Raw genomic sequence first — 26,794 nt, forward strand, 5'->3', positions numbered from 1 at the left:
CAGCAACCCAAGAGGCAACCGTAAGCAAGGACTCTTCTGCTTTCAGAAGCTGTCGTTCCCTGCAGTTTCAGCCTTCGTGTTTATTTATTTATAAACTCAGACGCTGCATAATCTGCCAGTCTCGCCGGCTACAATATTGCAGACATAACTAAAACACATAGAGGGGCATAATCGAACGGAAACGCCTATCTCCATGGGCGTTTATCTCCGAGAACGGGTCCGTGAAGGGGCGGACCGAACCGTATGTTGGGAAAAAATAGACGTCCATGTTTTATTCGACAATTTGTGAGCTGGGCGTTTTTGTTTTTCAGCGATAATGGAAAATGAAAGCGCCCAGCTCAAAAATGAATAAATCCAAGGCATTTGTTCGTGGGAGGGGCCAGGAGCCGTAGTGCACTGGTCCCCCTCACATGCCAGGACACCAACCGGGCACCCTAGGGGGCACTTTTACAAAAACAAAAAAAAAGGTACAAGAGCTCCCAGGTGCATAGCACCCTTCCCTTGTGTGTTGAGCCCCCCAAATCCCCCTCAAAACCCACTGCCCACAAGTCTACACCATTACTATAGCCCTAAGGGGTGAAGGGGGGCACCTACATGTGGGTACAGTGGGTTTGGGGGGCGGTGTGGAGGGCTCCCATTTACCAGCACAAGTGTAACAGGTGGGGGGGGGATGGGCCTGGGTCTACCTGCCTGACGTCCACTGCACCCCCTAATAACTGCTCCAGTGACCTGCATACTGCTGCCAGGGAGGTGGGTATGACATTTGAGGGTGAACATAAAAAGTTGTGAAACGGCATATTTTTGTGGTGGGAGGGAGTTTGTGACCACTGGGGAGTCAGGGGAGGTCATCCCCGACTCCCTCCAGTGGTCATCTGGTCATTTAGGGCACGTTTTGGGGCCCTATTCGTGGAAAAACAGGGTCCAGGAAAAGTGCCCTAAATTCTCGCTAAAAACGCATATTTATTTTCCATTATACGGCGAAAGGCGCCTATCTCTGATCGGCCGATAACCATGCCCCAGTTCCGCCTTCACCACGCCTTTGACACGCCCCCATCAACTTTGTCCGCATCCGCGACGGAGTGCAGTTGAAAACGTCCAAATTCGGCTTTCGATTATACCGCTTTATTCATTTTTGTGAGATAAACGTCTATCTCCCGATTTGGGTCGCAATATAGGCGTTTTTCTTTTTCAATTATAAGCTGGATAATATAACATAAAATACGACTGATAAGACGAGTAAAAGAACTGTTAAAACCGTGCAACTTTAGGATGGTAATACAAAGTATTACCTCCCCTTGTTTTGATTATTGTCAATGGGTTACTTCTGTGGATTCAAAGGAATCCTAAGGGAAGGGAAATGATATACTGCCTTTCTGTGGTTTTTGCAACTACGTTCAAAGCGGTTTACATACTATACACAGGTATTTATTTGTACCTGGGGCAATAGAGGAGGTTGTGACTTTCCCTGAGTCACAAGGAGCTGCAGTGGGAATTGAACGCAGTTCCCCTGGATCAATGTCTGCTGCACTAACCACTAGGCTACTCCTCCACTAGCAGCATTCCCTGTAGAATCTCAAATAGTAGCAACATTCCATGTAGAATCTCAAAAGAATCTGAAATAATGGCAAAATTCCATGTAGAATCTCAAACAGAAGTAACATTCCATTTAGAATCTCCAATAGTAGCAACAGAATCTCAAAGAGTAGCAACATTCCATGTAGAATGTCAAACAGGGAAAGGGAAACGGGACTTGATATAGTGCCTTTCTGTGGTTTTTGCAACTACATTCAAAGCGGTTTACATAGTAATAGGGACTCTCTATAATCGATATATATATCGATATATAATCGATATATATATATATATATATATATATATATATATATATATATATATATACCATGATCTGTTCCACATATGCCATGTTCCATGTATGTTACCATGTATGTATGCACCTTAACGCAATACCATTTATAATTCTGTTACCCGGAAATGGCAACCGCCATTATGGCAAATGTAAGCCACATTGAGCCTGCAAATTGGTGGGAAAATGTGGGATACAAATGCTACAAATAAAATAAAACAAAATAGTATATACAGGTACTTATTTGTGCCTGGGGCAATGGAATGTTAAGTGACTCATTCAGAGTCACAAGGGGCTGCAGTGGGAATCTAACCCAGTTCCCCAGGATCAACGTCTGCTGCACTAACCACTAGGCTACTCCTCCATTCTGCGAGGACATAAGAATAGCCATACTGGGTGAGACCAATGGTCCATCTAGCCCAGCATCCTGTTTCCAACAGTGGCCAAGTACCTGGCAAAAACTCAAATCATGGCTCTCTAGGTAGCCTAAAATTTGGTTGTCAGGGTGCTACCAGGTTGCAGTTGTTCTGAGCACACTTCCCTGATTTTAAAAAGCTTGCACTGGCTCCTCATTAAGTATAGAATACAATTTAAGATCATTTGTATGGTTTTTAAGATACTAATGGGGCAGGTCTCGAAGGTTTTAGTAGCTAAATTTCATGCATATCTATCTACAGGATTGTTGAGGTCAGCCAGTAAGTGTTCATTAGAAGTTCCTTCGCATCAGGTGATAAAGTCAAATGAATTTCGTAGATCCATTTTTTATATTGTGTAGGCAATGTGACCACATCACACCATTCTTGCAAACCTTCACTGGTAACAAGTACAATACAAGGTTAAATTTAAATTTCTGTCTGTTCTTCAAGGCCCTTAAAAGAAATGGCCCAGAGTATTGAAGAATAGAATCTCACTCTACACACATCCAAGGTCCTCCCAGAAGTATCCCTAAACGCACCCTCTCCAATGGACATCACAAGATGTGACACCGCCAGTGAGCCTTCTCCGGAGCAGCCCCCACACTCTGGAATGCAGTGTCTGAAAGGCTCCGCTTAACACAAGACTATCTCTACTTCAGGAAGCAGGTGAAAGCCTGGCTCTTCTTCCAAACCTTTAATTGAAGAAGCAACTAACCAGCTAGTCATATACACATAACACCATCTACACATACTGTAACAGGGCTTGCTTATGCACTCATACCCTAGTCATGCACCTTTCCGACTTCACCTGTAACTTCATTCTCTCTTGCACTGTTCTAATGAATGTAAGGCAATTGTTGCTCTAAGCCATGTAATTTATCAATGTAAATCACACTGAACCCTGTAAAAGGGATTTTAGTGGTATATAAGACCTGATTTGATTTGAAAGGGACCGAGGGTTTATTTATTTATTTGTTGCATTTGTATCCCACATTTTCCCACCTATTTGCAGGCTCAATGTGGCTTACATTGTTCCGTCATGGCGATCGCCATTTCCGGAGTGAGAGATACAATTGGTGTTACATTAGAGATCATGATTGGCATAGTAGATTAAACAGTCAAGTATAAAGAGTTTATATTCGAGATTAGAGAAAGAGTGGTGTTGTGTTAAAGTTCATTCGTGGTAGGGTAGACTTTGGTAGTCAAGTATAGAGAATGGGGTTTTATATAGTTCGGGCTTGAGATTCGTTGTCTAGTAGTTAGGCTATATCATTGTGGTATGCCTTTTTGAACAGGTTGGTCTTCAGTGATCTACGAAAGTTAGTTAGGTCGCGGATTTTTCTCATGGCAAGTGGTAGAGCATTCCATAGCTGCGTGCTTATGTAGGGGAAGCTGGATGCATATGTTCATTTACATTTAGACATCAGCCCTCAATCCTATGGCCTCTTGCATCATGCAGCTTGTACCATTCACGAGACAGCCATACCTACTGTAGAGGAAAGTTACAATCGCCAATAGATCTGATGAGAACCTCAACACCATAATCTCCCAACAGTTCTATTGAGCTTATATAAACATTTGTTATTAGCTTATACATTTTAAAAAATTAAACCAGAATTTTAAATTGCTTACAGCAGTGCTGATTTCTAGCAACAGTATTGTTCCCAGGGGAGATCTGATTCTTTGCGAACATGGCCCGTGAGCTTTTGAGACAACCTCAGTCCCAAGTCCTAACCCTACCCTATACACCTACCAATTGAACCAGTTTATGGAATTGATCCTCTCTGTCCTCCAGAGGGTGCCCTTTGTTCCCACTTGCTCATCTTAGCTTCCAAGAAAAGGAGGGGGTGGGCTAGGAATGTGCAGAAAGTTGAGACTTATCATCTACAGTATGACAAGCGTTGCAAGGCGAATTCAAGGAAAAGCCACATAAAGGTCTTGAAAAAAAGAGTAAGCCACATGTGTGCCGTGGCTCCGGTCGCATTCTGAAGATTTACTAGCCAACATGTGATGTCATTTTCTGCATCAAAGTGGGCTATAAATTTTATTCTGTTCCCCAGTGCATCTCCACCCAGAACCATATGACTCTAATAAGGGGGGAGATGTGGAATAAGTGAGAAAGAAGCACTCAGACAATTAAAACAAGCTCTACACTTCTACTTTGCATTCTGTCTGCAGTGACTGCCGTGATACCGATATGCTTCTCCCAATGTACAAACAGTACAACGAACATATCTCTTGGTCAATGAGGTCAACCTAATGTCATCCTGCTCCTTTACATCCCACACCAAAGCACTGTAAAGACCATACCACACATTCACCATACGAACAGAAGGATTACACAACTGTTCAGTATTAGAAGTAAATTTAAAAAAGGAAAGTACATAAGTATTGCCACACCGGGACAGATCAAAGGTCCATCAAGCTCAGCTTCCTGTTTCCAACAGTGGCCAATCCAGGTCACAAATACATTTTGTGCTGCTTATCCCAGAAATAAGTAGTGGATTTTCCCCAAGTCCATTTAAATAATGGTCTACGGACTTTTCCTTGTTTTGTTGCTGCCCGTCTTCAGTAAGTGGAGGAGTGGCCTAGTGGTTAGGGTGGTGGACCTTGGTCCAGGGGAACTGAGGAACTGAGTTACATTCCCACTTCAGGCACAGGCAGCTCCTTGTGACTCTGGGCAAGTCACTTAACCCTCCATTGCCCCATGTAAGCCGCATTGAGCCTGCCATGAGTGGGAAAGCGCAGGGTACAAATGTAACAAAAATAAAATAGATACTATTGGAGATTCTACATGGAATGTTGCTACTATTGGAGATTCTACATGGAATGTTGCTATTCCACTAGCAACATTCCATGTAGAAGGCTGCGCAGGCTTCTGTTTCTGTGAATCAGACTCACAGAAGCAGAAGCCTGCGCGGCCACATTGCAAGGGCCGACTTCTACATGGAATGTTGCTAGTGGAATAGCAACATTCCATGTAGAATCTCAAATAGTAGCAACAGTGGAGGAGTGGCCTAGTGGTTAGGGTGGTGGACTTTGGTCCTGGGGAACTGAAGAACTGAGTTTGATTCCCACTTCAGGCACAGGCAGCTCCTTGTGACTCTGGGCAAGTCACTTAACCCTCCATTGCCCCATGTAAGCCACAATGAGCCTGCCATGAGTGGGAAAGCGCAGGGTACAAATGTAACAAAAATAAAATAGATACTATTGGAGATTCTACATGGAATGTTGCTATTCCACTAGCAACATTCCACGTAGAAGGCTGTGCAGGCTTCTGTTTCTGTGAGTCTGACGGACGTCAGACTCACAGAAGCAGAGGCCTGCGCGGCCACATTGGTGATCTGCAAGGGCCGACTTCTAGGAATGTTGCTAGTGGAATAGCAACATTCCATGTAGAATCTCAAATAGTAGCAACAGTGAAGTATTGGCCTAGTGGTTAGGGTGGTGGACTTTGGTCCTGGGGAACTGAGTTCAATTCCCACTTCAGGCACAGGCAGCTCCTTGTGACTCTGGGCAAGTCACTTAACCCTCCATTGCCCCATGTAAGCCGCATTGAGCCTGCCATGAGTGGGAAAGCGCAGGGTACAAATGTAACGAAAAAAAAAAAAAACAGGAGCTCTGCAGCTTTAAAGCAAGACAGCAGAGGTCAGGAAGAACACTTTCCAAGCCAAAGAAGAGCAAAAGGACCATAACTGTCTAGCATGAGAACGGAAGGAACACCATCTGTGGGTATCAGTCCTAGAACTCAAGTGACAAGATCTGCCGATACAGGTCTGGTGGGCTCTGTTGAGCAATATTCTGGTATCTCATTACAGTTTTCATCGAATAGCTATTAGGTTCCACTGAAAGTCCTGTGAGAAGGCCAAAATTCGAAAAGCTGTGTAAAATGACTCTATCCTCTCACCCCTACACTGGGGCCATGATGAAAACCACAAACTGCTATTGTATGACGATCAGATGGATAATTCATTGAAGAAAATAGATGTAAGCTTACTAATATCGTGCCCTCATCACGAAGGCACCAGAAAGTACCATCTTTGTGCCCCTATTACCTTTGGTTTCTTCTCCCTGAGTTGTGAACTATTTAAACTTGACTTGGGTATAATATTTATTGTGTATGGCTATTAGTAATTTCCTTTGGAATTGTTCCCTTTATCAGTTGTAACATAGTAACCTAGTAGATGACGGCAGAAAAAGACCTGCACGGTCCATCCAGTCTGCCCAACAAGACAACTCATGTGTGCTACATTTTGTGTATACCCTACTTTGATTTGTACCTGTGCTCTTCAGGGCACAGACCGTATTAGTCTGCCCAGCACTATCCCCGCCTCCCAACCACCAGCCCCTCCTCCCAACCACCGGCTCTGGCACAGACCGTATAAGTGTGCCCAGCACTATCCCCGCCTCCCAACCACCAGCCCCGCCTCCCACCACCGGCTCTGGAACAGACCGTATAAGTCTGCCCAGCACTATCCCCGCCTCCCACCACCGGCTCTGGCACAGACCGTATAAGTCTGCCCAGCACTATCCCCGCCTCCCACCACCGGCTCTGGCACAGACCGTATAAGTCTGCCCAGCACTATCCCTGCCTCCCACCACCGGCTCTGGCACAGACCGTATAAGTCTGCCCAGCACTATCCCTGCCTCCCAACCTCCAGTCCTGCCTCCTACCACTGGCTCTGGCAGTTGGCTCTTTGTATCTCTTTAAATACGGGGATGTCTTGTGTACGTTTGTTTACAAATCATAAATAAATACTATCTGTGGGAGTTTTTAAGAGTTACTACATCCAAGTCCCTGACAAGGTTCTGTCTTCCCCCAGTAAGAGAATTCTCATCAGATACACACTTTTCCTTGGCTCTCTGATATCATCCCATGGCTTTCAATACCATCTCTATGCTGACGACTCCCAACCAGAATCCAGACCAATGTATCAGCCTGCCTATCTGATATCGCTGCCTGGCTGTCTCAACGCCATCTGAAACTTAACATGGCCAAAACCGAGCTTCTCATCTTTCCCCCTAAACCCACCTCTCCTCTCCCCCCTTTCTCTATTTCTGTGGATGGCACTCTCCTTCTCCCTGTCTCCTCAGCTCATAACCTTGGGGTCATCTTCAAATCCTCTCTCTCCTTGTCTGCTCACATTCAGCAGATTGCCAAAACCTGTCGTTTCTTTCTCTATAACATCAGCAAAATCCGTCCCTTCCTCTCTGAGCACTCTACCAGAACCCTCCTCTTCATATCTCTCCTCTTCAATCAGTCCAAAACTCTGCTGCGCAACTCATTTTCGGCCAGAGTCGCTATGCTCACATTAGCCCTCTCCTCAAGTCACTTCACTGGCTCCCTATCCGTTTCCGCATTCAATTCAAACTTCTCTTACTGACCTATAAGTGCATTCACTCTACCGCTCCCCAGTACCTCTCCACTCTTGTCTCTCCCTACACCCCCCCCCCCCCTCGGGTACTCCATTCTGTGGATAAATCTCTCTTGTCTGTCCCCTTCTCCTCTACTGCTAATTCCAGACTCCGTTCCTTCTATCTCACTGCACCCCATGCCTGGAATAGACTTCCCAAGCCTGTACGTCTAGCCCCGTCTTTGGCCGTTTTCAAATCCAGGCTAAAAGCCCACCTCTTTAACGCTGCTTTTGACTCCTAACCACTACTCACTTGCCCTGTACCCTTTTATCCCCACCTCTTTAATTCCCCTACCTCTTAGTTGTTCTGTCTGTTTGTCTGTCCTATTTAGATTGTGAGCTCTTTGAGCAGGGACTGTCTTTTCATGTATGGTGTACAGCGCTGCGTATGCCTTGTAGCGCTGTCGAAGTGATAAGTAGTAGAAGTAATGTAGAAGCCTGCCCTTGCAGATCAGCAATGCGGCCATGCAGGCTTCTGTTTCTGTGAGTCTGACGTCCTGCACGTATGTGCAGGATGTCAGACTCACAGAAACAGAAGCCTGCGCAGCCGCATTGCTGATCTGCAAGGGCAGGCTTCTAGATGGAATGTAGCTAGTGGAGGAGTAGCCCAGTGGTTAGTGCAGTGGAACATGGAATGTTGCTACTATTTGAGATTCTGGAATGTTGCTACTATTTGAGATTCTACATGGAATGTTGCTATTCCACTAGCAACATTCCATTTTTAGATTGTGAGCTCTTTGAGCAGGAACTGTCTTTTCATGTATGGTGTACTGCGCTGCGTATGCCTTGTAGCACTACAGAAGTGATAAGTAGTAGTAGTAGAAAAGGAGAGGAATGGAACCCTACATCGGTAAAGGAAGTGGCCAGCAGAGGGGGGCTGTGCAAAGGAAAACAACACAACAAAGTACATGTCTTCCATTGCCAGATAAAAGGTAATGGGCTGAATGGCTCAAACAAATCAGTGCCAAACGTGATTCCAGAAAGGGCATGCAGCCTTTATAGAATCACACGTGGCACTGATTCCCATGACTAATTTTAAGTGCCACACTTAGGAGTAGATTCTACATATGGCGCCTAAAAAATCGGCGCTGAAATCAGTGCCGGCTAAGCGTATTCTATAATCAGTGCCTAGATTTAAGGGCCGATTATAGAATACGCTTAGTTGCTATTTCAGCACCTAAATCTACGCCGTCCATTTACACCAAATAAAACAAAGCAGTGTATAGATTTAGGTGCACTGGGCCATATTCTATAACTAGGCACGTGAATTTTGGAACGCCCATGAAATACCCATTTCCCCACCCATAACCACACCCCATTTTGCCTGCGTGCATTAGAAGGATGGCACACATCATTACAGATTACACTTAGTTTGTTGGGCCCCTAAATTCTAAGCAGTGCCAATTTGTGCTCATTAGCTTGTTAAGCTTGTTAAATTACACGCATTGTTATAGAATCCACGCCGATTTTGGCGCCGATCTTTAGGCACACTATACAGAATTCGGGGGGTCAATGTCTGCTGAAACCTGGTGTAAATGCTGGCACCCATGTTAAGTACACCGAGCAGGGACTGTCTCTTCATGTCCAATGTACAGCGCTGCGTACATCTAGTAGCGCTATAGAAATGATAAGTAGTAGTAGTAGTCGTTAGGATTCCAGAACCTTGATACTCTTTAGAATTCTGCACAGAATCTTGCTACACTTTGGGATTCCGCCCGGAATCTTGCAACTCTTTGGGATTCCGGAATCTTGCTATTCTTTATCCTTATCCCTTATTTGTCCTGTTTTTCTGCCCTGTAGATTGTAAGTTCTGTTGAGCAGGGACTGTCTCTTCATGTTCAAGTGTACAGCGCTGCATACGTCTAGTAGCGCTATACAAATGATTGCTTTCAAGTCCAGCCAATCCAGTGACAATCCATTGATCAAGGGTAGCGTCCTTTTGACTTGTAACCACTCCCCCGCATTAATTGATTTGCTTGCTTTATTTTTGTCTATTAGATTGTAAGCTCTTTGAGCAGGGACTGTCTTTCTTCTATGTTTGTGCAGCACTGCATACGCTTTGTAGTGCTATAAAAATGCTAAATAGTAGTAGTAGTAGTAATAAGTAGTAGTAGTACTGGACCGCTTAAAATCTAGAAACAGAAGCCTGCGCGGCTGCTGCGTTGCTGATCTGCAAGGGCAGGTTTCTGTTTCTCCTGCACATACGTGCAGGACGTCAGACTCACAGAAACAGAAGCCTGCCCTTGCAAGCCCACCTTTTTGATGTTGCTTTTAACTCCTAATCCTTATTCACTTGTTCATAACCATTATTTTATCATCCTCACTTTAATATTCCCTTATCTCTTGTTTGTCCTGTTTGTCTGTCCTAATTAGATTGTAAGCTCTGTTGAGCAGGGACTGTCTCTTCATGTTCAAGTGTACAGTGCTGCGTACGTCTAGTAGCGCTATAGAAATGATAAGTAGTAGTAGTAGTAGTCATCGGGATTCCGGAATCTTGCTACTCTTTGGGATTCTACACAGAATCTTGCTACTCTGGGATTCTGGAATCTTGCTACTCTTTAGGATTCTGCATGGAATCTTGCTACTCCACCTTAATAATTCCCTTATCTCTTATTTGTCGTGTTTATTTTTATTTATTTATTGCATTTGTATCTCACATTTTCCCAGTAGTAGTAGGTGATGCACTGGGGGTGCGCTGCGGTGATTTTCCCTGGGTGGCAGCCGACATAGGAACGCCACTGGCACATACTAATACTGGTGCTAATCGCCTCTCCTGCTGGTATTAGGTTTTGAGCATGGGCCCACTTGTCTGCTCTGTGGGTGGCTTTGCTGAATTTTTGTCTTTTTTTATGCCTGGAACATAAGGATTTGTTTACTTTTACTGTGTTTACACTGAAAGATAAAAACAGACAATGCCATATGTTTCCATGCCCACTTCACAAGAGCTAACCTGGTGGGTCCATGTGCTGCGGGGGGGGGGGGGGGGGGTGTTTCAATAGGAAGTCAGTTTTTTCTTGCTTTCATTGAAGAACAGGACCAGGGAGAAAACAAAGCAAAACAAAAGCAGTGTCCAGAAGACAGAGAGAAAAGGCCTGAAACAAAATAATGAAAAGCGGGAAAAAGAGAGCAAAAGGCAGAGAACGTAAGGGGAAAACAGAGAAGCAAAACGTCTGGTTCTTTGGGTTATTATGGGACCAGAGGATTTACACACTTCAGAGGAAAATTCCAACCATAAGAAGGGAAGGATGAGTGTGGAGAGATACTGGGGAGCAGCAGAGTGAGTACATTTATAGGTTAGTAGAAGAAGGTAGAAGGAAATACGCCAAAACACAGCCATGTTGAATCACCTCTGCACATGCTTGCATGCGTCTAGTAACACTATAGAAATGATTATTAGTAGTAAATTTGGATTTTATGAGTGAATGAAACACCTCTTGTGCATTCATCAAATACTGTCTTCTTTGCTGCCTCATGACATCTACTTTTGCCGACTTTTTCGGTGTCATTTACTATATCCGGCCCTCGTTGTGAATATTCTAAAAACCCAACTGGCTGGGAGTTCTTTCTCTATAAAGTCACCAAAATTCGTCCTTTCCTTTTTGAGCACACTACCAGAGCCCTTAGCCACACTCTTATCACCTCTCGCTTAGACTATTGCAACTTGCTTCTCACAGGTCTCCCACTTAGCCATCTCTCTCCTCTTCAATCTGTTCAAAATTCTGCTGCATGATTTATATTCCACCAGTGTCGCTATGCTCAAATTAGCCCTCTCCTCAAGTCACTTCACTGGCTCCCTATCTGTTTCCGCATACAGTTCAAACTCCTCTTCTTGACCTATAAGTGCATTCACTCTGCAGCTCCTCAGTACCTCTCCACTCTCATATCTCCTTACGTTCCTCCCCGGGAACTCCGTTCACTGGGTAAATCTCTCTTATCTGCACCCTTCTCCTCCACCGCTAACTCCAGACTCTGTTCCTTTTATCTTGCTGCACCATGTGCCTGGAATAGACTTCCTGAGCCGGTATGTCAAGCTCCATCTCTGGCCGTCTTAAAATCTAAGCTAAAAAACTACCTTTTTGATGCTGCTTTTAACTCTTAACCCTTACTCACTTGTTCAGTACCCACTGTTTAATCATTCCCACCTTAGTAATTCCTTTATCTCTTATTTGTCCTGTTTGTCTGTCCTAATTAGATTGTAAGCTCTGTCGAGCAGGGACCGTCTCTTTATGTCCAATGTACAGTGCTGCATATGTCTAGGAGGACGGATTGAGCCAGCCGGGTTTTACTTCCATTGCTTTCAATGGAAGTAATTGAGCCAGCCGGGTTTTACTTCCATTGCTTGGAAAGCAATGGAAGTAAAACCCGGCTGGCTCAATCCGTCCTCCTTTTTCTGGAGCCATATGGTAACCCTACTACAGTAGTGCAATTGAAAAGATAAATAGTAGTAGTAGTAGTCTTTGGGATTCCGGAATCTTGCTACTCTTCGGGATTCCGGAATCTTGCTACTCTTTGTCCTTATCCCTTATTTGTCCTGTTTGTCCTAATTAGATTGTAAGCTCTGTTGAGCAGGGACCGTCTCTTTATGTCCAGTGTACAGTGCTGCATACATCTAGTAGTGTGATTGAAAAGATAAGTAGTAGTAGTAGTCTTTGGAACCAGTGCCCTAGATCAGTGTTTCCCCAAGTCCGGTCCTAGAGTAGCCCTTGCCAGTCACGTTTTCAAGATACCCACAATGAATATGCATAAAAGAGATCTGCATATAATGGAGAACGTGTATGCAAATCAAGTTCATGCATACTCATTGTGGATATCCCAAAAACCTGACTGGCAAGGGGTACTCCTGGACCGGACTCGGCAAACACTGCCCCAGATCAGAAACACGTTTTCTGCAGACTAGGAAACCAGATTAAAGCTGGACCCATCCCTGCACAGAAAGTAAACGCCAGCAGAAAACCTGACCTTGGTCACACATAAGTAGTGCAGACAGAACAAGGGACCACAAATTAGGAACAGAAATATGCAGACAAAAATCAGAACTGGAAATCCCAGGCTCCACGCAGCACAATCCCAGACAAACAGAAACAGAACTGCATTTCCTCTTGCATTGTGCAAAATACAAAAATATTCAGAGGCATGCATGTCCCGAAACAAACCGGAAACCTCCGCCACAAAGAAGAACAATTCTGTATAATATCCTAGAAAGGGGAACCTGGAGAAACAGCAGCTCGAACAGTGCGGGTAGTTGGAAGGATCGCGGGCGCTTTTGCACTTGTGGAGTTTTACCAGCTCATTTTCGAAGAGAAACTGCACAGGTACAACAAAAAAACTTGAACATTTTGCACTTGCTGCACAGAAATGTAATTGCAAATCAAATCCATAAGTACATAAGTATTGCCATACTGGGAAAGACCAAAGGTCTATCGAGCATCCTGTTTCCAACAGTGGCCAATATCCAGGTTACAAATACCTGGCAAGATCCCAAAAATGTACAAAACATTTTATACTGCTTGTCCCAGAAATAGCGGATTTTCCTCAAGTCCATTTGATAACGGTCTATGGACTTTTCCTTTAGGAAGCCGTCCAAACCTTTTTAAAACTCCGCTAAGCTAACCGCCTTTACCACATTCTTTGGCAACGAATTCCAGAGTTTAACTACACATTGAGTGAAGAAACTTTTTCTCCGATTCGTTTTAAATTTACTACATTGTAGCTTCATTGCATGCCCCCTAGTCCTAGTATTTTTGGAAAGCGTAAACAGACGCTTCACATCTACCCATTCAACTCCACTCATTATTTTATAGACCTCTATCATATCTCCCCTCTCCTCTCCTCTTCCACTGGAATCTCTCTTTCCTCATGCTTAAATCTAGCCAACTTGTGCGGGGGGGGGGGGGGGGGGGGGTTGAGGGTAGCAATTTTTACCTCCTTGGGTTTAGCTGGAAAACTTTTCTCTCTGTGCTAAAGTGCTGGATACCAGGAAGAGGAGAACATGAAACATAGCCAGAAGTGATAAAGATAAATGTGTCAGATAAACAGGCAGAGAGAAGAGCGACAGAGATAAAAGCAAAGAAACAGACAGGAAGAGTGCAGAAAGAGACAGGAAGAGTGACACCGAGAAGTGAGCGATATTCCCTGGACAGCAGAGAGAAGTTCCAGAGGGAAGACGAAAGCAACAGGAGAAGAAATGCAAAAGGAGGCAAAACAGAACCAAGAATATTAACAAAGGGGAAAAAAGCAAAAAAGAAAAACATGGACAAAAAGGCAGAGAGACAGAGAAAAGTAGAAGAGAGAAAGAAATTAAGGGCAGGCTGCTGTGGAAGTAAGAGTTTTCAGGAAGCTGAAACCATAAACAGGCTCCTTCTCCGTCAGCCTGGCTTTGTACTTGAAGTTATGAAGTTATGCTGTCTGGGTCTAACTTCAATCCTTCCCTTCCACCCACCCACCGCCCTACAAAATTTTAAAAAGCTCCCTCTGGCCTCTCACCTTCAGCCGCTTCTGGTCTATCCCATCTTCGCTCGGCCGCCGTGGAAACACCAAGATCTAAAAGCGACTGGGAGACAGAGCCTCAGGTCCCAGGCAGCCACCCAAAAAAAAAAAAAAAACCTATAAAACTCACTACAAAAAAAAAATTATAAATCTTCCCTCTGCGCCCTCCCTCTTCCTGGCCTGCTCCCCTCTCAGCAACTTGAAACTTGAATCCAGTGCAATAGGCAAAGCCAAAATGCAAATGTGCTCATCCAAAGAACAAGGGGGGGGGGGGGGGGGAACATGTCTGAGTTTTCGCCAATACTGGACGCACATGCACAGAAATGAAGACTTCAAAAAGAGAGCAAGATGAAATGATTGTGGCAGGCAGAAGTTGTAAAGCTGAGTGTTCTGGGGATATATAAATAGAAGCTGGGGCCCAGAGCAGTGACAGTGCAGCATTCCAGGTCTCTGTCTCTCATGGAGACTTGCTGGAACGCGCCCCTGAGCCTGGATGGCCAGGTGACTCACGAATGTGGCATGCCTAAGCTCCCACCATGCACACCCCCATTTCACTTTATACGGATGAATGAACAGGAACCAGGGGCACGGGATGAAAGGCCAAAGGGGATCGACTCGGGAGTAATCGGAGGAAATATTTCTTCATGGAAAGGGTGGTGGATACGTGGAACGGCCTCCCACTGGAGGTGGAGGACAGGAAGACTGCATCTGAATTCAAGAAAGCATGGGAAAGTCACAGAGGGAGAGCTTGGTAGTTGGTATGGGTGGTCAGACTAGATCTGCTGTCATTTTCTGTGTTTCTAGTAACAGAGCAGAAGAGGGCAGATAGAGGACCATCCACTCTACCCAGAAACTCTGTCTGGACTACCAAGATTACATCCCAGCTACTAACCAGAGTGTGACCACCTGCAAGCCATCTCTACCTATCCAGCACAGCTTTAGCTAGGTAGAAGGGCTCCGCAGCAGCTGCGAACTCTCATCTCTCTGAGGGGAGTTATGAAAGAAATCTATAAAATAATGAGGCTTGTTTACTCTTTCCAAAAATACTAGGACTAGGGGGCAGGCTATGAAGCTGCAAAGTAGTAAATTTAAAACAAATCTGAGAAAATATTTCTTCACTCAAGGTGTAATTAAACTCTGGAATTCATTGCCAGAGAATGTAGTAAAAGCAGTTAGCTTAGCGGGGTTAAAAAAAAGGTTTGGATAGCTTCTAAGACTTTATTAACATGGGGAAAATCCACTGCTTATTTCTAGGATAAACAGCATAAAATGTATTGTACTGTTTTGGGATCTTGCCAGGTACTTGTAACCTGGATTGGCCACTGTTGGAGACAGGATGCTGGGCTTGATGGACCTTCGGTCTGTCCCAGAAAGGCAACACTTATGTTCTTATGTTCTCCCCAAGGGTGATATCAAACACCCCCTCCCCACCCCCATTCTTCTAAAGGTTGTTTCCATAAAACAAATGAGTTAGGACACAGAGGGAAGGCTCCCACCCCCCCAAAAAAAAAAAAGTATTTGGGGCATAACTGGCATCTTTCCAGACTGCAAAGCCTCTTCTTGGTCAAAACCAAGGGGCTTTGACGTTAGCTTCAGAACTTTTAGTACAAGAAGAGTGTTGGGCAGACTTCACTGAGCCCTTACGCCAAGCCCCCTCCCTGCCCGTCTTCAAGTCTTTGCTTCAATGCTGCGTTCGGCACCTAACCCTTACCGTTCAGTGAATCCAGACTGCCCCAATTTGACTGCCCCTATCGGACCAACCGTTCACTTGTCTATTAGATTGTAAGCTCTTTGAGCAGGGACTGTCTCTCTTTGTTAAATTGTACAGCGCTGCGTAACCCTAGTAGCGCTCTAGAAATGTTAAGTAGTAGTAGTATCTGCTATCATTTACTATGTTACTATGTTACTCTTTGGGGTTCTACGTGGAATGTTGCTACTAATTGGGATTCCGGAATCTTGTAACTCTTTAGGATTCCAGAATCTTCAGAACTTTTAGTACAAGAACAGTGCTGGGCAGACTTCTACGGTCTGTGCCCAGAGAATGGCAAGGACAAATTAAACTCAGGTATACATATAAAGTATCACATACCATGTAAATGAGTTTATCTTGATGGGCAGACTGGATGGACCGTACAGGTCTTTATCTGCCGTCATTTACTGTGTTACTATATGTTACCATGGGCCATGTTTATTTATTTTATTTTTATATTTAGCTCACACCTTTTCCAGTAGTAGCTCAAGATGAGTTACGTTCAGGTACACTAGGGGCTACAGTCTAAACAGTGCCCAGAGATAGCCTGCATCACAGTCGTTGGTGAGGCCCCACCTGGAGTATTGTGTTCAGTTTTGGAGGCCGTACCTTGTGAAGGATGTTAAAAAAATGGAAGCGGTGCAAAGAAAAGCTACGAGAATGGTGTGGGATTTGCGTTCCAAGATGTATGAACAAAGACTTGCTGACCTGAACATGTATACCCTGGAGGAAAGGAGGAACAGGGGTGATATGATACAGACGTTCAAATACTTGAAAGGTATTAATCCGCAAAAAAATATTTTCCGGAGATGGGAAAGCGGTAGAATGAGAGGACATGAAATGAGATTGAAGGGGGGCAGACTCAAAAAAGATGTCAGGAAGTATTTTTTCACGGAGAGGGTGGTGGATGCTTGGAATGCCCTCCCGCGGGAGGTGGTGGAGATGAAAACGGTAACGGAATTCAAACATGCGTGGGATATGCATAAAGGAATCCTGTGCAGCAGGAATGGATCCTCAGAAGCTTAGCTGAAATTGGGTGGCGGAGCAGGTGGGGGGAAGAGGGGTTGGTGGTTGGGAGGCGAGGATAGGGGAGGGCAGACTTATACGGTCTGTGCCAGAGCCGGTGATGGGAGGCGGGACTGGTGGTTGGGAGGCGGGAAATACTGCTGGGCAGACTTATACGGTCTGTGCCCTAAAAAAGACAGGTACAAATTCAAAGTAAGGTATACACATATGAATTTGTCTTGGGCAGACTAGATGGACCATGCAGGTCTTTTTCTGCCATCATCTACTATGTTACTATCCACCTTATAATTGAAAGAGAAAACGCCTAGATTTCGACCCAAATCGGGAGATAGACGTTTATCTCACAAAAACGAATAAATCGGTATAATGGAAAGCTGATTTTGGACGTTTTCAATGCACTCCATCGCGGAAGCGTACAAAGTTGACGGGGGCGTGTCGGAGGCGTGGCAAAGGTGGAACTGGGGTGTGGTTATCTGCCGAGGAGAGATGGGCGCCTTTCGCCGATAATGGAAAAAAAGTATGCGTTTGTAGCTAGAATTTAGGGCACTTTTCCTGGACCCTGTTTTTTCACGAATAAGGCCCCAAAAAGTGCCCTAAATGACCAGATTACCACCAGAGTTAATCGGGGATGACCTCCCCTGACTCCCCCAGTGGTCACTAACCCCCTCCCACCACAAAAAAATGATGTTTCACAACTTTTTATTTTCACCCTCAAATGTCATACCCACCTCCCTGGCAGCAGTATGCAGATCCCTGGAGCAGTTGTTAGGGGGTGCAGTGGACTTCAGGCAGGTGGACCCAGGCCCATCCCCCCCTACCTGTTACAATTGTGCTGCTTAATGCTTAGTCGTCCAACCCCCCCAAACCCACTGTACTCACATGTAGGTGCCCCCCCTTCACCTCTTAGGGCTATAGTAATGGTGTAGACTTGTGGGCAGTGGGTTTTGAGGGGGATTTGGGGGGCTCAACACACAAGGGAAGGGTGCTATGCACCTGGGAGCTCTTTTACCTTTTCTTTTGTTTTTGTAAAAGTGCCCCCTAGGGTGCCCGGTTGGTGTCCTGGCATGTGAGGGGGACCAGTGCACTACGAATCCTGGCCCCTCCCACGAACAAATGCCTTGGATTTATTCGTTTTTGAGCTGGGCGCTTTCATTTTCCATTATCACTGAAAAACAAAAACGCCCAGCTCACAAATTGTAGAATAAAACATGGACGTCTATTTTTTTCGAAAATACGGTTCGGTCCGCCCCTTCACGGACCCGTTCTCGGAGATAAACGCCCATGGAGATAGACGTTTTTGTTCAGTTATGCCCCTCTATGTATGTTATGTTACTATCACAGATTACTAGCTCAGAGCGCATTTCACGCCTAACTTCTGGTGCCTGACGGCAGTTAGGTGAGCAAATGTAGGTATTCTATAACATTGTGCCTAATTTCTGGAAAGCTCCTGACCCACCCATGTGCCTCCCAAGGCAACGCCCTCTTTGGAGTTGCACATGTCATAGAATAAAACGTAGGGTAGATCTGCGTGTAAATCCTAAATTACTACCAATAAGTGGTGGATAACACCTAATTAGCTAATGTGTGGATCTGTTATCCCTGCCCAAACTTGGTCGACCTATACCGAATGCGGAAGCAGGTGTTTCCTTCTCTCCGAGGGACTAACAATCTACAGGGTCCTTTTACTGAACTATGGGAAAAGGGGCCCTGCACTAGCGTCAGCATCTGTGTTTGACATGCGCTGAAGCCCCCTGTTACTGAGGCAGGTGAAAGGCTGTCTTTTTTCTAGAAAAGAAATGGCCGTCCAGGACGTCAGAAACAGAACGAAGCCTTCGTGGGGGGAAGAAGAGGACCTCGGCTGGTGGGGATTGGGGTCCCCCGCCAGCAAAGGTAGCCCACGGTGACGGCGGCGGTGGGGGAGGGTTGGCGGCGGGAGGGAGGTCGAGAGGGTCATCGGCAGGGGTCGGTGGCGGCGGCGGCGGCGGGGGGGGGCTAAAATGTGCCCCCTCACCTCGGGCTCTGGACCCCCCTCCCGCCGAAGTCTGGCTACACCCCTGCTTGCTGTGCAGCCATTTCAGGGGGGAACACTTACTGTCACCCATTGAGGTGGCAGTAAGGGCTACTGCACTAACCCGGGGGTAACTGAACAGCATGATTACCACTGGGTAAGCACCAGTGCTACTACTACTACAACTTAACATTTCTAAAGCGCTACTAGGGTTACGCAGCGCTATACAATTTAACATGGAAGGACAGTCCCTGCTCAAGGAGCTTACAATCTAAAAGACAGGTGTACAATCTAGAGACAAGTGTACAATCTAAAAGACAAGTGTAGAGTCGATCTGATAGGGCATACTATATTTCTCGAAAGGTTAGGTGCCGAAAGCAGCATTGAAGAGGTGAGTTTTAAGCAGAGATTTGAAGATGGGTAGGGAGGGGGCTTGGTGTAGGGGTTGAGGAAGAGTGTTCCAGGCATAGGGTGAGGCAAGGCAGAATGAGCGGAGCCTGGAGTTGGCAGTGGTGGAGAAGGGAACTGAAAGGAAGGATTTGTCCTGTGAGCGGAGGTTACGGGCGGGAACATAGGGGGAGATGAGGGTAGAGAGGTAGTGAGGAGCCACAGACCGGGTGCATTTGTAGGTAAGGAGGAGAAGCTTGAATTGTATGCGGAATCTGATCGGAAGCCAGTGAAGTGACTTGAGGAGAGGGGTGATATGAGTATATCGGTTCTGGCGGAATATAAGACGTGCGGCAGCGTTCTGAACGGATTGAAGGGGGGATAGATGGCTAAGTGGGAGGCCAGTGAGGAGTAAGTTGCAGTAGTCGAGGCGAGAGGTAATGAGAGCGTGGACGAGAGTTCGTGTGGTGTGCTCAGAGAGGAAGGGGTGAATTTTGCTGATGTTGAAGAGGAAGAAGCGACAGGTCTTGGCTATCTGCTGGATATGCGCAGAGAAGGAGAGGGAGGAGTCGAAGATGACTCCGAGGTTGCGGGCAGATGGGACGGGGAGGATGAGGGTGTTATCAACTGAGATAGAGAGTGGAGGAAGAGGAGAAGTGGGTTTAGGTGGAAAGACGAGGAGCTCGGTTTTGGACATGTTCAGCTTCAGGTGGCGGTTGGACATCCAGGCAGCAATGTCGGATAAGCAGGCTGATACCTTGGCCTGGGTCTCGGCGGTGATGTCTGGTGTGAAGAGATATAGCTGGGTGTCATCGGCATAAAGATGATACTGAAAACCATGAGATGAGATCAGTGAGCCTAGGGAACTGGAATCCTAAAGAGTAACAAGATTCCATTCAGAATCTCAGAGAGTAGCAACATTCCATACTACAAATCCCAGGGCAAGCAGTTGCTTCCCATGTCTGTTTCAATAGCAGACTATGGACTTTTACATAAGTACATAAGTACATAAGTAGTGCCATACTGGGAAAGACCAAAGGTCCATCTAGCCCAGCATCCTGTCACCGACAGTGGCCAATCCAGGTCAAGGGCACCTGGCACGCTCCCCAAACGTAAAAACATTCCAGACAAGTTATACTTGTTTTAAACCCAGATATGCTAACCGCTGTTACCACATCCTCCGGCAAAGAGTTCCCGAGCTTAACTATTTGTTGAGTGAAAAAATATTTCCTCCTATTTGTTTTAAAAGTATTTCCATGTAACTTCCTCGAATGTCCCCTAGTCTTTGTGCTTTTGGAACAAGTAAAAAAATCAATTTATTTCTACTCATTCTACACCATTCAGGATTTTGTAGACCTCAATCATATCTCCCCTCATCCGCCTCTTTTCCAAGTTGAAGAGCCCTAACCTCTCTAGCCTTTTCTCATACGAGAGGAGTTCCAGTTTGGTTGCTCTTCTTTGAAAAGAATCAATAGAAAAACGAAGGCAGAGAAAGACCTATGGCCTATCCAGTCTGCACATCCTTGCCATCTACTCTTCATAAGTACATGCCATACTGGGAAAAGACCAAGGGTCCATCGAGCCCAGCATCCTGTCCACGACAGCGGCCAATCCAGGCCAAGGGCACCTGACGAGCTTCCCAAACGTACAAACATTCTATACAATCAAGCCATTGTGACATCACTAATGAGGTTGGCTCTTATTGGTGGAATGAGCCACTATGACATCACAATAGGTTAAATCACTGCTCTATGTAATAAAAGTGAGCCAAGTAGAGGACATAAGTACATAAGTAATGCCACACTGGGAAAAGACCAAGGGTCCATCGAGCCCAGCATCCTGTCCACGACAGCGGCCAATCCAGGCCAAGGGCACCTGGCAAGCTTCCCAAACGTACAAACACTCCCTCAGAGATCCTATGTACTTCTCCCAAGCTCTCTTGCATTCCGATACTCCACTCTCCACCACTTCTACCAGGAGGCCATTCCACAAATTCACCACCCTTTCTGTGAAGGAAATATTTCCTCAGGTTACTTCTGAGTCTATCCCCCTTTCACCCCTATGCCCCCTCTTCCCAGAACTTCCTTTCACTTGAAAGAGACTCACCTCTTGTGCATTTATACCATGGAGGTATTTAAACGTCTCTATCATATCTCCCCGCTCCTGCCTTTCTTCCAAAGAATACATATTGTATTGAGATCTTTAAGTCTCTCCCCATATGCTTTATGGCAAAGACCACTGTTATTATTATTATTGGCATTTGTATAGCGCTACCAGACGCACTCAGCACTGAACACCTGACACAGAGAGACAGTCCCTGTTCAATACAGCTTACAATCTAAAAATACAGACAGACAAGACAATTAAGGGCGAGGGAAGTACTGGGTGAGAAGGAACAAGGGGAGGGCACTTGAGTAGTGGCTAGGAGCCAAAACATTCCATCTGGAATCTCCAATAGTAGCAACATTCCGTGTAGAACCACCAATAGTAGCAACATTCCATGTTCCACTGCACTAACCACTAGGCTACTCCTCCACTAGCAACATTCCATGTAGAAGCCTGCCCTTGCAGATGAGCAACGCGGCCACGCAGGCGAAGCCTGCCCTTGCAGATGAGCAACGCGGCCACGCAGGCGAAGCCTGCCCTTGCAGATGAGCAACGCGGCCGCGCAGGCTTCTGTTTCTGTGAGTCTGATGTCCTGCACGTAAGTGCAGGACGTCAGACTCACAGAAACAGAAGCCTGCGCGGCCGCGTTGCTCATCTGCAAGGGCAGGCTTCTACATGGAATGTTATTATTATTAACATTTGTATAGCGCTACCAGACGCAAGCAGCGCTGAACACCTGACACAGAGAGACAGTCCCTGCTCGATAGAGCTTACAATCTATAAATACAGACAGACAAGACAATTAAGGGCGAGGGAAGTACTGGGTGAAAAGGAACAAGGATAGGGGAATTGAGTAGTGGTTAGGAGCCAAAACATTCCATCTAGAATCTCCAATAGTAGCAACATTCCATGTTCCACTGCACTAACCACTAGGTTACTCCTCCATTGGCAGCATTCCATGTAGAGGCAATGCGGCCGCGCAGGCTTCTGTTTCTGTGAGTCTGACGTGCAGGACGTCAGACTCACAGAAACAGAAGCCTGAGCGGCCGCGTTGCTCATCTGCAAGGGCAGGCTTCTAAATGGAATGTTATTATTATTATTAACATTTGTATAGCGCTACCAGACGCACGCAGCGCTAAACACCTGACACAGAGAGACAGCCCCTGCTCTATAGAGCTTACAATCTAAAAATACAGACAGACAAGACAATTAAGGGCGAGGGAAGTACTGGGTGAGAAGGAACAAGGGCTTAGTTCAGACCTCCAAATTTAGGCTCTTAGGTAGAAAGCTCAAATCCAGAACCTCTAGGGTAGCATTTTCCGAAGTGCTGCTTATTCCACATGCAGAGTCCAAGAGACAGGCAGAGCTGCAGTGTCTCAATGCCTAGATTAGGAGATGGTGCAGGGAGGAGGGTTTTAGATTTGTTAGGAACTGGGCATCATTCTGGGGAAAGGGGAGCCTATTCTGGAAAGTTGGGCTCCACCTTAACCAGGGTGGCATTGGCATTTAAAAAGGAGATAGAGCAGCTTTTAAACTAGAACCTCATGGAAGTCCGACAGTTGTTCAAAAATGAATGGTTCGGAACAAGACATCTTTCAAAGATATCACCAAACAGGGAAGAATAGGGTATCCCGATAGCGAGGCTGCAATAGAGGCCATAATAGCTGGCTCCTCTGTTTTTAAAAAGTGGCCAGAATGAGGCTTCAGGGCCGCTGTAATATTTGCTAAGCTGTGCAAGTTACATTTGTGTTACACAGTTCCAGGAGGCGATGAAATTTCAGGAGACTAGAGTATTTATTTATTTTAAAATGTTATATTCCCTGCCTCCAGCACATTTGCAATCAAAACAGATCAAAACATACCATTAACAGTTAAAACTAGATAGATACTAAAAAAACAAATCTGGGCCTAGTATTAAAGACAGGGTGATACAACCTTGATCAAGAATTTAGCACGGGGGAGGGGTGGCACCAGTCCAATTGTTCCATGGCACTGCTGTGTACTGGCATGCAAAAAACCAGGGCAAGATGTCCTGACCAGTGAGGGCTGGAGATCGAGCAGAGGCAGCGTTCACAGCCCCTGGGGAGGTCGGGGAAAGAGGGACAGGGAATACCTGGCACCAGAGACAGAGTGAGTAAGACCTGCTTTCTGGAGGGAGCTGCAGTCTATGGTCCCTGTTTGAGCACTGTCATTGGAATGACTGGGCTAGACAGGAGAGGGAAGAGCATTAAAAAAGCAAAACCCTTGGATGATGGTGCATGGAGGCTCATGGTGCCATAGCCCAATAGACACTGGCTCCGATTGACCTGGAGGCCCAAAGAAGCAGGAGAAAACTAGTCCGCAATGTCACGCTCTTCACCTGTTCTCGGTGGTCTCCAGCAGCATTCCGTGCCAGAGAAGGATCTGTTTACTTCCTGGAAACCCAGCACTTCCTTTATAGCTCTGCAAGAGGGCATTGGCTGATGTCATCACTTCCTGTCTGGTAGTATGTAAGGAAGTTCCTGTCCCCCAGCCAGTGCCTTTGCAACAGGTCTCCTAGAGTTGTCTATTGTGTGTTGTAGCCTTGTTCTGGTTTGTCTCCTGTTCCTGCCTGTGTCTTGTTCTAACCCTGCCCCGTGTTCCAGCCTTGTTCCTGCCTTGCTCCAGTCATGACTTCCAAGCTCCAGCCTTCTCTAGGTGTCTCGCTGTCCTCCAGTTGGGGCCTAGGCAGCCCTTGGGTTGGGTAGGTAGAGTCAACTCAGCTACAGCCTAAGGGCTCACACCGAGTCATGACAAGCAAAAGGTAGTCCCCCCCATGCAACTTATGGGGGTTGTCACTTCCTTTGCAGACTATTAGTGGAGTGGTTTGCCATTGCCTTCCCCAGTCATCTCCACCCCTTTCCTCCTCGGAGTAAAGCTGAGTAGTCATTTATTGACCAAAAGTGGATGGATAGCTGGTAGGCCAGAGGTTGGCTATGCGACAGGAATCACAGTGCATGGGCAGGGTAGGCAAGTGACCTACTAATTTCACCACGAGTCCTCAGATAGTGAAAAGTTCATCTGCCTGCCTCTTCTCACGAGTCTGGATTGTTATGTAAGTGAATTTCATATACCTGCGAGAAATGTGTAACAAAAGTATGTTAAGGCCAGAATATCTAAAGATACGATTAAATTCTATCATCTGAAAGATTTAATGTGGAAAAAAAAACTGCCAGAGTGAAATTAGATAGAACAGGGAGAAACCGGATGCCATAAAAACCATTCTAGAATTTACTTCACATAAACCTTACCTATCGTAAAAATATCCTGGAAGGGAATAAACAGATGAATCAGACTGAAAGAGAAACTTATTAAGGATGGAGAAATTATTTTAACACACGTGGAGGGGCATAATCGACCGCGAACGCCCATCTCCATGGGTGTCTATGTCCGAAAACGGGTATGTGAAGAGGCGGGACAGACCGTATTATCGAAAAAGATGGGTGTCCATCTTTCGTTTCGAAAATATGGTTTGGATGGACCAAATGCCATGGATTTGGTCCTTTCTGAGCTGGGCGGGGGTTTTTTTTAGCAATAATGGAAACTAAAAACGCCCAGCTCAGAAGGTCCCAATCCAAGCCATTTGGTCATGGGAGGGACAAATGTACAACACTACCATAGCTCTTCGGGGTGAAGGGGGCAACTACATGTGGGTACAGTGGGTTTTAAAGGCCTCCCATTTACCACCACAAGTGTTATAGGTAGGAGGGGGGATGGGCCTGGGTCTGCCTGCCTGAAGTGCACTGCAGTACCCACTAAAAGTGCTCCAGGGACAGGACTTGCTGCTGTATAACCTTGGCACAGCAGTTGACACCTGAAGACTAATCTCGCTGAAAACGTCCTTTATTTGAATAAGCACGTTTACTCACAGTTAACTGCAGATCAGAGGTTGTGCCCCACTGGCAACGAGTCTCGCTGGTACTGAGATTAGAAGTAGGTCTGAGCTGGCAGAATGGTGTACAATGCCCTCTTTCAGCAACATTCAAGGTAAGAACTAAGTGCTGTAACGTGGCTAACACATGAAAGGGATCTAAAAGTGTCTTACACAAATGGCCACTACCCCATGGACTACCGGAAACAAAACAGGGCACACTCTGACCCAGTAAGCAGAGGGAAAAGCACCATGGGAGTAGAGCCTACCAACTACCAACATGGTGAGCATTTAACACAAGCTAGTGGAATCATGAAGCCCAATACCCTACACCCACCACAATGCATCGCTGATGTGACTCTGCAGTGCCCTTAACAGAAAAGATGTCACACTCACCCGAGACCCACATCAGAACCAGGGAAAGGCTGTCAGAGGATAGAACACATTCTGCTGTCATGGAGGTGGCATTTGAGGCTGACATACAGACTGGGAAAAAAAGTTTGTAAAGTGGGGGTTTTTTTGGTGGGAGGGGGTTAGTGACCACTGGGGGAGTCAGGGGAGGTGATCCCCGATTCCCTCCGGTGGTCATCTGGTCAGTTGGGGCACTTTTTTGGGACTTGTTCGTGAAAAAAAAGAGTCCAAAAAAGTGACCCAAAATCGAGGTAAAACGCCTTTTTTTTCGATTATCAGCTAAAGACGCCCATCTCTCCTCGGCCGATAACCACGCCCCAGTTCTGCCTTCACCGCGCCTCCGACACGCCCCTGTCAACTTTACCCGTTTCTGCGACGGATTGCAGTTGGAAATGCCCAAAATCGGCTTTCAATTATACCGATTTGGGCGCCCACAGGAGAAAGACGCCCATCTCCCGATTTGGGTCGAAATATAGGCGTTTTTCTCTTTCGAAAATAAGCAGGACAATGTAGTACAGATCGTTCTTGGCTTCAGTTAATGCCAATTAGAGCCCCCTCAAACAATTAAGTTTGGTGCTATTCTATAACTTATGTGCAGAATGTTGCATGCTAACGAGTGGCAAAATTGTGCACCCGAGTTTATAGAATTACGGTGTACATGTGTAGGGCAGGCAAGCACTTCCCATTCATACCAATGCCAAACCAGCCACCCCAGTTCTGCCCTGGAGTAACATCAGTGCTAGGGTGACCGACAACGGTGGTGCCTTGGGCCAAGTGTGTAAAGATGAAGTTAGGACAATGTCACCCAAGAGTGCCAGTCTCACCACTGTGCAAAACCATGACCCTCTCTCAAGACAGGACCCACAAACTGTGTACTCTTAACCTCCCGAGATGGCCACTCCATTGAATAAGCGCTCAGAAGACAGGTAAGTGGTGTGGCAACTGGAAAAGGCACAGGGCTCACACCAGGGGTGTAGCCAGACCTTAATGTGGGAGGGGGCCAGAGTCCGAGGTTGGAGGCACATTTTGAGTGCCAC

General features: G+C 46.0%; 1 protein-coding gene across 2 annotated transcripts in view; it reads right to left on the reverse strand.

Annotated features, from left to right (window-relative positions):
- The window catches only part of IL11RA (interleukin 11 receptor subunit alpha), a 241,663-nt gene that overhangs the window by 123,297 nt on the left and 91,572 nt on the right, over positions 1 to 26,794 (reverse strand). The window contains exon 1 of one of the 2 annotated variants that reach the window (XM_030192834.1): positions 14,178 to 14,299. The exons of the other annotated variant lie outside the window; for it this stretch is intronic. The gene's annotated coding sequence lies outside the window, so the exon portion shown is untranslated. Of the gene's footprint in view, positions 1 to 14,177; positions 14,300 to 26,794 lie in introns of those variants that run through there. 2 annotated transcript variants of the gene reach the window in all.

This window comes from Microcaecilia unicolor, chromosome 2 (assembly GCF_901765095.1).
Source record: "Microcaecilia unicolor chromosome 2, aMicUni1.1, whole genome shotgun sequence".
Lineage (NCBI taxonomy): Eukaryota > Metazoa > Chordata > Amphibia > Gymnophiona > Siphonopidae > Microcaecilia > Microcaecilia unicolor.